A 13,442-nucleotide genomic window follows, 5' to 3' on the forward strand; every position below is an offset into this window, starting at 1 on the left:
TGCTGACTTGTGAATCATTGAAGTTGTACCGTAAGATCAAATCTGATTCGAGTACGCTCCCCAAGGTTTGACAGTGACAGGAAGATAAACGCATTGTGGGAACACACTGCGTTATTAGATCTCAAGAAAGCCTCAGTAAGTTTAGGATAATTGGACTTTAAAGCAACAAGCATACAGAATGGGTACCACGGTGCTGCATCACTGCTGGTGAACGCTTAAACACCTTCACTACAACGTGCCTGGTGAATCCTATAAAACAATCACAGTACTGATGAACGCTTGTATTTTAACCATAGAAACGATACTTAAGAACGGGTTCTGTTTCAATACAATGTTATAACACCGTTTTAGGAAATCCTCTAAAAGAAAAAAAAAAAAACGTTCAGAAGCGTATCGCTGTAAGACCGCTCGAAGGCAACAGCTTATGGACAGCTTTGGTAAGGCTGGATGCAAGGGCTTCAACAGTGATGATGAAGGCCTTAAGATAAGCGCTATAAAAGCGCTGATGAACGCTACAAGACAATCGCTGGCAAACAGTTGATAAATAGTCTAAGGAAGAAGACAACCGGCCTATAACGCCGATGATGAAAGCTCAACGTCGTTTGCCCCAAAAACGCTCAAAATCGCTTGAAAGCAACCCCTAAAACACTGCCCAGGACCGCATAAAGACAACCGCCATTAAAAAAAAAAAAAAACTAGTAGCTCTAAATGGAAGCAGTCATTGGAGACCTTCGGAAGGAATGTTATCTCAGAAGAGCTCAAAGAAAAGATCAAACAAAGTGTATCTCTCAAGCACGAGATCAATTCCATTTACGACGAGATTCGCCGAAGCTTCAGCTTGTTCCGTTATGCCTCCATTTTACGCAGAATGATCAACCTTAGAAACAAACACTATCAGGAGGTCATGAGCACTCACACAAAGAGGATTGCAAGGCTACTCTACAAAGAAACGGATGTTGATGAGCATATACAGAACATATCGTCCTACGATCTCTCTTTCTTCCAGAAACCGGTCTCGTGTCAAGGCTTGAAATTTGCCTTTCCCCAATGGGTGTCATCGATTGAAGTGAAAGCGAGCTTTGAGATGGCTTACTGGAGCCTTGAAGCTCATTTCGGAAACGATGATTTGAAAGAGTTGGCGGCTGCGACCTTACGATCCGTAGCACTGAACTACATCCAGCGCAAAGTACAGAAACCTTCCAAGACACTTCTGCTTGCCATCGATCAGTTGAAACAACGCGACGAGATCGTCATCACGAAACCAGAAAAAGGTTCAGGAGTGGTCGTAATAGACAAGTACGAATATCTGGGACTGTAATCTGAAGCATCCATCAATGATTCAAGCAAATTTCAGGGGGTTCCTCTCGAAAGGCCCTCAGGAAGAGGCAGACCACCAACATATTATCACCCTCTTCTACAGAAAGAGAAAGAATTAGAGTCTATCGTTCGTAGAATTCTACCCAAGCCTATTACAGATACGGTCCGCCCTACAGGCTCCAGATTAGTGCATTTGTATATATGGTTTACCAAAGACACACAAGGATCGGCTGGCAATGCGCCCCATATTATCAGCAACGCAAACATACAATTACGCTTTGGCAAAATGGCTCGACACTAAACTCAGTATTTCATATTGTAATTCAGGAATAAACTTCCCTGTCGGTTCACTGTCCTGATCAGAATTATGACAAAAGCTCTACACGAGGAGCTCGGCCGTTAGTGTCAGAGACTTCGCATTGTGCCATTAGTCTCAGCGGTATTGTAGAGGTTGTATCAAATTGTTCATCAGTGGTCTTGTAGTGGATATGTTCCAGCTTCTACTGCATCCATTTTGAAATCACTGGTGGTCCCTGTAATCTGGTTGGCTCTAATTGGTGCGATTTATTCACAAATCGCATCATTTTTTGCTTTAAATCGCATCACTTTACGCTTGACTGAGTTTTTTTGACACATTTCTGTTTTGCATACAAAATAAGATGTAAAAGCATTTCCAGTTCCGCTTTTAATTTGAAAACCGGCTCAGTACTGCATCAATAAAATATTTGAATTGACCAAGTCCTGTATTTGGGTGATTCCAAAATGGATGTAATAAAGTGGTAATTGAACCTCGTGTCGTACAATTTTGGTTTGAAATCACGCATATGATTTCAGCCCTAATAATATACATGAAGAAATTTCTCAGTTCTGATTGGTTAAGATGAATGCAGTTTTCAGTTAATTCAGTGCAGAAGAAAGTTAATTCAGTGCAGTAGAGGGTTGACTCAGTGCAAAGAAAGAAACAAACCAGACATTCTGATCGGTCAGAATGATTGGTCAACGTCAATGTCAAGGTCAAGGTCAATGTTAAGGTCAATGTCACTTGCAGGGTTTGAGTTAATTATTTTTTTGCACGTGACGCGCGCTACCTCGTATTTTTTCATGTATATTATTAATACATAATCACATAATTCTCTCGTGCAATTTGGAATAGATAAGAACTTGTAAATTTTTTCAAAGACCACAAAGTGCACTCGCCCTACGGGCTCATGCAATTTTGTTAGCCTTTGAAAAAAATTACTCATGCTTATTTATTCCAAATTGCACTCGAAATCATGTGATTACCTATACAAATTGCACTCCACTCAGTTCGATTACCATTATTTATTAGCGGTGTTGTTGCTCAGTGCAGACAAACGTTCATCAGCGCTGTTACAACGGTTGTGTTCAAGGTTTATCAGCTGTATTCAAGAAATGTCTTAAAGCGTTCCTCAGACACATGCCATCTCACCGATTTCTCTCAAACTTTCACAGTTTAGGAGGGTCACTAAGTTATTCAAAAATCCCGAGTAGTTCAGGCTCCTGGCTTATCCCTGGCGTATCAGAGTCTCTCCAGTTCTCTTTTTTTGCCTCACCATAAGCGAGAATTGACTATTGGCTTGACCAAAAGAGAACGATCTAAAAGAGAACGATCGAAAGGGTAAATTCCACAGCTTTAGTCGAGCGCGCTGCGACTGCAATGTTATAGTTCACGGAATTCTCTCTTGCTTCAAGTGCTATGTTCACTCAGTTCACAGACAAAATATGGAAACTTCACTTGAAATCCTATTCATACCAGCTTGATTAGAAGAGACCCTTCCCTTCGACCTTCATTTGCATATAAAAAATTAAACAATTTAAAACAAAGAATTCTCAAAATGCAGGTGTAGATCGGGCTAAACAGTCATATCGTAGGATAAATTATACACCAAGGAGGTCACCGATTGTTTCAAACCTGCAGGTATCTCTCTAGCTTTCATCCATCATCATCTTGAAAACAGCGCAAATCAATGTCTTTACTTAATCGCGCACGTGTCAAAGCTCATTTGCATAATTCTGAAAAATGATCTATGATGTCTTTCACCGTTCAAACTTTATTTATCTTCTACGTAAAGTATTTTAAGTTTTCATAACAATTGCAAGGAAAAAAAAGTAAGTCGTCCTAAAACGTTGCATAAATATGATCAGTCGTAACGCTTGCATGACAAAGTAAACAAAGGCGATTTTGGTAGTATTACAATAAATTCCACCTAAACCCGCCTTAAGGCTCTGTGATATTCGTATAACCCCCACCTCACAATGGCAGTACATAGGCAGTCTATTTTCATCAGTCCTCCTTTAATTTCTGTTGGCGACAACTTATCGTTTCCCTTAACAACCACGTGATCCCCACAAAATCCTCCACCCAGGCTAATAATAGTGACAGGTCCTTTAGCTCCTGTTTCCACTTATTATCCCCACAGCGAATATAACTTATCTCCGCATATAAAATACCTGAAAACTAGTTCATGTAGCGGTCGAAATGCAATGAGGCACAGAGTTAGAAGTAGCCTTCCTAAATCTCTTGGAAACATGTACATTCGGTTTCCATGTCACTTAGTTTCTTGAGTAAGGTGGCCTTCAAATCTCTGCCTTTGAAAGAAATTTCAAGAAATGCACAGATTTCTTTCAAAGTGCTGACTTTAAACTTCTCTAACGTGTCATTTGTAACATGTTCGCAAATATTATGCCCGTCAGATAATATTGGATGAGCAAGTCCGACTTCGGAAATAACACCCGCTACATGCTTTTTCCTTGCTTCGTGTTCAAGGTAACCGCTTTCTTCTTCGATAAGACTTTCGTCGTCGTCGTCGTTTGCATCCTGTTCTGAATCTTTTGGGACTGTCGTTTTTCTTCGTTACAAAGCAGAAAGCCTCGAAAAGATTTGAACTGGGCTCTTCGTTAGCCATTCATTTCTGGTGAATTTTCTTGTACCATCTGCCTCTCTCGCCTTTCTCATTTCTGCCGCAACTTGCGCTGGATCGGCTTTGCTGCCCATTCTTTCACCGGTTGGAAACCTACTTGAGAGATACCCTTTCACTTTCTCGGTGAATTTTGTTCCACTACCCTCCGGTCTCTTAAGGGCCCAGCCCATCTTGCACACTTTAGTCAGTTCAACTTCGCCCGTCACTTCGGGTGTTGCTATCTTTGATTCAAGAGTTAGGGAGGAAAATTTCATTGCCCAGTCACGTCTACGGCCGTGGTAAAGGCTGGCTAATGCTTCTTTCTTGCTGTGCTCCCCGAGGTGCACATGATCTTGTTTTCGCGTTGTAATCAAAAAGCATTCTCATCTTACCTCATCACCTTGATTCCAGGGCCTGAACCAACGTTAGAGGCAGCTACACTTAGATTGTTGTTGTGGTAACAGCCTGCGCCATCCGATCGCAAAAATACTTCATTTACGGTAGGCTTGATCTGTTTAATGTTACCGAGAAGGTTTTCCAGAATTGCGTCAACCGTGTTCCAGTCTTGGGCACAGCTTTCAAAAAGATGAAGACATGACATAATCTCAAGGCCGTTGTCCTCTGCATTCCTCGTAATAACTGAACGGACATGCCAGTTTATTCCTCTCTTTCCAAACCACTCAGACTGTCTTTCCCTGTATTTTAGTTGGATGAATTTGATGGCCCAGCATGACAATGAAGGAGGTATATTTTCGGAGAGACGCGAGCAACTTCTGTTTTATTCTCTCTTGATTCTTTGTCCAGATTATATGCGCCTTCCACTAAAGAATCGCCTCTCTGGCTTAAGCATGGTCGTGTCTCAGGTCTTCTTTCTTCTCTGTGCTGTCAAAAGTTATGAAAGGAGATTCAGTTTCATTCTCGATTGCCTGAATTACGGATTTCAAACTTTCGCAACTATCACAGCTAGCTTGAGGTTCATGGGAACAACTTCCTTGAAACTCGGGGTTTTGGAGATCGCTTAAAGAAAAACGCATACACGCATACAATGGTCAAGGCAAGGACTTCTATCCTCTTGACAGTGCATCCCATACGCTGTCTTCAGGTATTGCTTTGCATCCTTTAGATTCTTCCGAACGTCTTCACACCACTTTGCAATTGCCCCGCCCTCTTCCAATTCCTCCACTATCTTGTGCATTGCTTCAAACCGTTCCGCTCCGCCTGCAGCAGTGTTGTCTAGCCCTTGAGGGGATCGCCTTTAAGAGGGCTCTCTTGCTTGCAAAATTCTGTAAAGCGATGATTTTCCAAGGGGGTTAAAAACTTCCTCGCAAAAGTGTTTAACTGAGAGATTGTTCAATCATCATTGATTGTCCAACAATTCTGATGACATCTGGCAGGACAAGACGATCACCAGAGCTAAGTTTTAAAGTCCTTGTTCCATAGGCCACACCTTTTTAAAATATGGTTAGTCTACAAAAGACAGAAAACTATCAAGTTTCACTAGGTCTATTTGGACTCTGCGGTTTGGAAGTTTGTTGACCTTGAAACCAGCTTCGACATTTTTGGCATGAGCCCTTGCCTTCTTAATTTGTCGATCGCTCAGTTTTTCAAATGGCTGGTGCATTTTCTTTAAGAATTTCGCTGAATAGCTTGTTGCATATATACTCAAGATCTGTGTTTTCAGGTTCCTCGAAGGTGCCTGTTTGTATGCGGTCATCAGCGACTTCAAGTCACCCGAGCAAACCTCATTTGCTATTGGAGCCTTGAATACTTACAATAACTCTTCGCTGTCTTTTGGAGCGATTACATTGCAAACAGTGCAACATGTCTCTTCCACGTGATCCAAACATAGGAATTTTTCATTAGTTGTTAACTATTCTCGTTCCTTTTTATTGATTGTAATTTTCATATGGACATCCTTTCCCTAATCTTGTTCTTACCCCTGTTCCTCTCTAATTACTTGTATGAAGAACAAATAATTGGACATTTTTTCACTGTTGCAAACCTTAGTAGCGTTATTTGAATCGCAAGGCTTAAGTAAACTTTCCTTGTAAAACGACTTTTTAACTTTTAACACTTTTTGGCCTACCGCACCAACATAAAAGTTGTCTATCTCGAAACATTTTCTGTCATCACCAACACTACAATTGTGAATGGTTTGTCTCGACTTTAAAAATGTTGGCTCTGGCGGGTAAATTTCCCACCACGCCGCCGATAAAGTTTTCTTGGATGAAAACTGGACAAAATCGAGTAAAAAAATAAAGCCGTGTGAAAACTGGACAAAATAAACAAAGCCGTATTAAACTTGAGCGGATGCAAAAAAAGAGATAGAATTTTGTCATGAAAAAAATTGTCTTTTGATCTTATGGAGACTTCCTGCTGGTGTAGCTAGGCCCTCACAAATCAATTTTTAATAAAATAATAACCTTCGCATTCAAGGAATTGAAAATAGTACTCACGTGATCCGATTGGAACTATCATTCCGAAAATTTTGAAAACATCTCTAGCCAGTCTGGCGGTGAATACTCGGCCTGCTTTCACCGCCTCGTATTTTCCTTTGTGCTCTTGATGCTAACAAGTACTTTTACCGCATTTCCAGTGTTTCCCAAAACGTTCCGATGTTTAGAACATACAAACTTCCCTTTTATTTTTTCCCTTTCGAAGCCAAAATGACCGGAACGAAGCAAAATTGACTCGTACTCGAGGATTTCGCTGGATAGATGGTACTTCAAATGACTTGATACGTCGTCCTGGCATTCCAGGAGAGATATCTGGACTGAAGCTCCGCTTTGATACCCGCATCCACTACAATCTTTGCTTTCCATGAATCAAGTAGACATTTTTGTGCGATAAATTTCTCAAAACATATCAATAACTGAAGATCCTCTCCTCTCCGGTAAACAAACACATGGGTAAAAGACTTATCCAAAGCGAGAGGGCAGGATCGAGGTATGCTAGAGCCTTCAGGGGAGGGGGGGAGGGAGGTAGACCAATGTAAGCTCAATTACCGTCCCCAGTTCTTTTATTTCGGCCCATCTATAACGTTTGTTTCTAATTCGTTACATGAATTACTTTTAACATATCCCCGAAACAAGTCATGGAGCAAATGGACAAGTTAGCATAGTCACGTCATGCAACATACCAGGCCGGGTTTGCCTCTTAAGGAATGATTAAGCCTGTCCCTCAAGAACTTTGCGGACTGTGACAACGTAGAGTCTCTAATTATGGCAGCAAATGTTCAGAAAAGAGGGCCTTTTGATTGCATTCCGTATAATTCTTGCAGAAGGTTGTTTTGTAGATAACACCGTAACATACATGTTTTAACTTCTTTGTGTGTCCTTTTAAGCGACACCTTATGTCTGAAATGACCAGAATTCCAAATTGTATTATTAAATTTTGATCTTCTCCACTCTGTACGTGGCTATTGACCTGATTCAAGGAAAATTATCGAGGAAGCGCCTTCCGATCGCCCCTTGCTTACTTTTTCTCGCTATGACTGATCACGTTTATGCGACGTTTTAGGACGACTCGCAATTTATTTTCATCATGAAAATATGAAATTATGAAAACCTAAGATAATTAGCGTAGACGACAAACAAACAAATTTTAAACGGTCAAAGACGTATCCGACATTTTTAGAATTATACAAATGAGCTTTGACACTTGCGCGATTAAATAAAGACACTGATTTGCGTTGTTTTCAAGATGATGTTGGATGAAAGGTAGAGAGATACCCGCAGGTTTGAAACAACTGATGACCTCCTTGGTGTATAAACTATCCTCCGATATGTATTTTTAGCCCTATTTAAGCCTAAATCTTGAGAATTCTTTGTTTTAAATTGGTTCATTTTTGATATGCAAGCTAATGTCGAAGGGAAGGGTCTCTTCGGATCACGTTGGTATGAAAATGATTTCAAGAGAAGTTTCCATATTTTGTCTGTGAACTGACAGAATATAGCTAGTAACTTAAAGCAAGAGAGAATTCCTTGAGCTACACTACCGCAGTCGCAGCGCGCTCGATCAAAGCCGTGAAATTTACACTTTTGATCGTTGTTTACACGGGTCGTCTAACAAAAAGTTATTTTTCGCTTGTGGCGAGGCAAAATAAAGAGAATTGGAAAACAGCCAAACTAGTTTTGATACATGTGTCCTAAACCCTTTTCATAGGGAAAAAATTAAGGAAAATTTTTTTCGGCCGGGCAGTCGAGAGGACCCGCTTCTAGCGGGAGTGGCACGTCAGGTGGCTGAACACAGTTTTCGCGCGTGCTTTTGCTGGTGCAATTCAGCGCGCGCACAAGGATTGTAAAAAACAAACATGCCGTCAATATAGAGCGGTCAACACGTACCCGCACTATCTGTGCTATTTTTCTCTATAGCTGGCGCAGTGTATTGAGGGCTTTAATCTTTTCTTACAAATAGATATTAGAATAAGTTTACGGTGCAAAGAACCCAGTAATTCTCAGCTTTTTCGTCGTTACTGAAAAAAACCCAGTTAAATGCAGCGCATGCGTAGTAAGTAAAATAATTGCAATTGAATGAAAAATTGCTTTCTCGGAAAAATGCCTATTTCTTGAGAACCACTCATTAGAATTTCACGAAATTTGGCACGGAAATATTAAAGGAAATAAGTAACTGGAGTATTGAAAAAAATTGATTTTAAACGAAGGAAATTCTAGAAAATCGAGTGAACCTTCAACAAGGGACAAAGGAAGATCTCTGTTAAATTGTTCTCAAAATGGTGTTAATATGTGAGTATCGTTACAAGCTCGTTGCATGCAAGTTATAAAAAAATCTAATGACTAGATTTTCCACAAAGAAACAAAACCGATTTTAATTGCCTTTTTATATCTATTCATGTCGCCATGACAACGGTACATACGTCAGCTTAACTTTCAAAAAACCAAAGTTTGTGTTGTTAACTTGCTTGCTGCCAGTTTTGGCGACCGAGAGATCGAGGGTTTTTAGAGAAAATGGTGAAAGAAACAAAGGTATCAAAAACTGTGTTCAGCCACCTTAAACTGTATATTTTAAGTATTTCCCTATGTTCTAGTAGCTTGTCTTATTTCTCTTAAGAGACAAAATAGCAGCATTTAAGAACCCCCTCCCCTGTTCGACGAAGGGTCTGGAACCGCCTTTCTATATTGCTTTTCAATCGAATTTAAAAGGCAGGTTATGAAAACAGAGTGTAGCTGTTGTTTAGCAAAGCTGCGTTCTAAGCCATCTTCATGAAGTCTTTATTTAAACATTAATTTTTGTGAACAATGTCAAGAGGGTCGAAAGCAAATCGTGGAAGGACATTTCAACCCACTTTTGAATAATCCCCAAGGCCCGATAATCAATCACTCGTTGATTTGAATCTTAGGGACATAAAAAAGGTGGGTTTTCTGAGCTTAAGGCGGTTACAGGGTCCTTCAAGAGATAGGAGTATATATTCTTCCAATAAAGCATCAGTTTCCACAACATTTTTAAGAATGCGCTTATTTTGCGGTTGACTTGTTGACTACTAGGACCTATCGAACAAAAAGTTACGGTATCTACCACCAAGAGTATTTGCTGGCATTAACGCTTCTGAGTACGCTTGGATAGCGCTGTGATTTCTTTTTTTAATTGGCTAAAATAAAGGTCATTGGTCACATCTTGATGTATCCTATCAGACTCTGATGAAAAACTCATGAAGGGGAGTTACTGGGCAAAGGTTCATTCTTTAATAGCTGACAGTTAATATAAAATTTGTGTTCGTGGCTCAAAGGAAAATTTAGTAAGTATACGATGTGTGTTATTAAATTTTTGTGGAGAGTTCTGGAGGAACTTAAAACAGTCTGGAAGTTTACACATAAATAAGTAAAATGAACAGATATCAGTGGCTCAGCTGAAAGTTTGGACAGGCACGGTTGCTTAATTTTTTTTACATACTCGGTATTTCATATTGTAATTCAGGAATGATGTTCCGAGTCAGTGCACTGGCATGATCATAATAATACACAAAGCTCTACACTAGGAGTTCGGCAGACCGTTCGTTTCAGAAAATTTGCATTGTGCCATTAGCTTCAGCGGTATTGTAGCGATTGTATTCAATCGTTCATCAGTCGTCAAGATTCATGTAAATTATCTACTTTGTTATGCATTATGAAGATGTCATAACCGAGTTTCTTTTTATCCGAATTATAATTCATATCATTTACGATGGACTAACTCGACATTATTTTTTAACATAACGTTTTTTAAAGAGAACCTGGGTAAATTATCTGCCGTCGCCACTTCGAACACCTTAAATCTTACAAAAATATGTGAACGAATCAGTGCGCTGAGGCATGGTATGGTTTCTTTCAATTACTCTGCTTGTAAAAGTTTTTCCGATTGCCGCTTTCAAACGACTCAAATCGATAGCACGTGTCTGCGCTGGAGCTTTCTGTTGATGTTTTACAATAGGAAAACTGACCGAATCAGCTGTTGTAATTTGATGATTTTGAAACGAAACAAGAAATTTTATCTTATCAGTGTCAGTCACTGTTCCATCTATTGCGTAACTCTAGTTCCTTCATCAGCAGATTTGAAAGAAAGGGTTTGTTTTGAGCTTTTACCTCTCTTTTATCTCGGTTTTGCTTTTTGAATAGAAAAATATCAAAAAAAAAACTCTTCTTTGTGCGATGTTCATGTGTTAGGTGTCAAAATTTATCCTGCCTTGGCCCTTCAAAACTCCTACCCCTGTTCTGCGAAAGTACGGCCTGATTTTAAACAACACAAAATCTTCTTTATAATTAGCTGCTTTGTTTAGTTAAGCTGTGGTACCGTCGCACTGGATTAAATGGCACGTAAGTTTGGGAGGACACTTCGGACGCTCGATAGCAAGTGCTGGGATCAACACAAATATAAGCAACAGAATTCATTCAATCCAGCGAATTTGACATTATTTGAAGAAAAAATGTGAATGATCCTTTTGACCTTGTACGATTGTGTTTCGGAGTTCTGCTCCTCTTCTGGTGGATGGCATTCATACATGTGCAAGGCAACACTCACTTCTAGAATATCTGACAGAGCTACCTCTTGACTCAGAAGAGACTGGGACAACTTTTGATGATGATAATCATTACAAATTCATGTTTCGGAAATTACATGATATTTTTAGATGCGCGTAACAATTTAAGAATTGGAATATTGCTATCAACTTAAGCTGTGAAGAGAAGGGAATATAAATATTAAGTCACCCAAAAGACTAAAATATAATTAAAAGAGAAATTTGTACAATAATAAACACTATGATAAAAATGCCCGTCTAAAAACGGTGAGATTTCGATTGTATTTGAACTCTCTATGTCAGTGGGACTTTGGGACAGAACAGTAAAAACTGTTCACCTAAGGTAGCTTTATACTGGAGACAGGTATGATTAAGAAGGACATCTGAGTTTCATATTTGGTAGAAGGGGGCCAAAAAATCATAATTTAAAGAATCGTTGAAGTAATTTGAGCTGTTTTAACCTCGATTATGTTTCTTATAATTAAATAATAAGTGACGTTATGTGGCAGAGTTTTTGTTCTCTGAAGATCAGTCTAGACCAAGCATTCTTTATCCGCTGCAATTCAGTTAGAAGAAACTAGTGATAAATACAGAAGACTGCTTCGGTAGCCTATTCAGCCTATTTTTTAATGTGGTGATTATCGTATACGTCACTGACAAGCTACTTACATCTGCGATGTGTGTTGGCATGGACAGTCTGGAATCAAGTTTAATTCTGAACGCTGGCACAGGTTTGATGTTCGAGTCACCAACACGCGTACTGACAGTTATCCAGTTTTCCCAGTTGTTGTGGTGTCCCATAAACGAAGGTTTCGGTCTTGCCTTCGTTCAGTTTGAGCTTATCATTCAACATCCGTGCACGGATGGAAGAGTGAAAAACCAGTAAATATATACCAGACGTTAGACTGAGCAAACATCCACTAGCAGTCATCTTTGTATGAGTGACCCTTACTGCATGATAAGATCTCATAAAGTCTCTTGCTTCACAAAGCGCAAATAAGGGCTAACAGTTGCTTAACGTTTTTTGTCACATTGTACAAGTTAAAATAATTTTTTTAACTCTAGTGGAAATTCATATTATTTTGCACACTAGTGTGAGAGTTCATAACAATAACTGAGAGTGGTGTGACCAGAGAGATTAACGGACTGACCATAATTTATTTTTAAGGTTATAAATACCCGGGTTCTACCGAGGTTATGAAATGAAGCTCATCAAACATAACTCGATCTTTTTTAAGAGATTACCAGATGGTGAGGGACTGCTAAGACTATTAAGAATTTTTCTAAGGAGCAGCAAACATTAAAAAACATCTCAGTCTTATGACGATAAAATCAAATTACATATTAATTGTTTACTGCGTGACAACCATTGTTCCTTATGGGACAGTTCAAATTAGTGAACCAAGATTAAGCTAATTTCAAACAGAGTGCTTTGTTGTCCAGCCTTAGATTTTAACATAAAATACCTCAGGGGGGCGGGGGGGAAGGGAGGGTAAAAGAAAAAAGGAAAGCACATGAGGTATACTTTACTTTTTTCCAATTGAATTTGAAATTTCATTGAGGCTATAGCCAATTAAGCGAAAATCATTTGTCATGGTTTTGAAATTTTTATTTCTAATAAGATAAGCAGATGTTATATAATTCTGAAAAAAAAAGTAATACCATTTGGATCATTGAAAATTAGTAGACTGTCTGAGTGCGTTTCAATTTTTGGATATTTTTGAAATAAAGGGTTTTGTTCTTCAGCTTATGATGTTTGAATGAAGGACCACACGGAGGTTAAAGGGGAGCACGTTGAGTTGAATTTATAATGTGTTTAATAGATACTTCCCTCGATTTAAAATTTCATTTCATTCCAGCCAATTAAACGAACATCGTCCATCTCATGATTTGAATTTACTTTAAATTAGATTAGTAGATGTTACCAAATTCAGAAAGTAGTAACTGAACAGAACTATTCCACCTCAGGCAAGAGAATACAAACTGAGGGAACTTATCCCCCGTGCAGACACCTATTCCAATGATAATTTTTTGTTACTCTAATTTTTAGTGCGCGATTCAGCGGTGCGACCTTTTTTATTTAGAAAAACAGCTTATTGGTTAGTGCTTCTGTCATGAAATTTGACATGTGATGTTCGGTGGCCTGCGGTTTGTCTTTATTATAATGAGGTGGTGAGATGTTTTGGTCAAGA

General features: G+C 39.2%; 1 protein-coding gene and 1 pseudogene across 1 annotated transcript in view; one reads left to right on the forward strand and one right to left on the reverse strand.

Moving 5' to 3' along the window:
* LOC148742291 (uncharacterized) overlaps nt 1–13,442 on the forward strand; it is a 356,385-nt gene that overhangs the window by 54,267 nt on the left and 288,676 nt on the right. The gene's annotated exons all lie outside the window — the stretch shown is intronic.
* On the reverse strand, nt 4,919–12,051 carry LOC148742294 (uncharacterized; annotated as a pseudogene).

Source organism: Stylophora pistillata, chromosome 1 (genome assembly GCF_964205215.1).
Source record: "Stylophora pistillata chromosome 1, jaStyPist1.2, whole genome shotgun sequence".
Taxonomy (NCBI): domain Eukaryota; kingdom Metazoa; phylum Cnidaria; class Anthozoa; order Scleractinia; family Pocilloporidae; genus Stylophora; species Stylophora pistillata.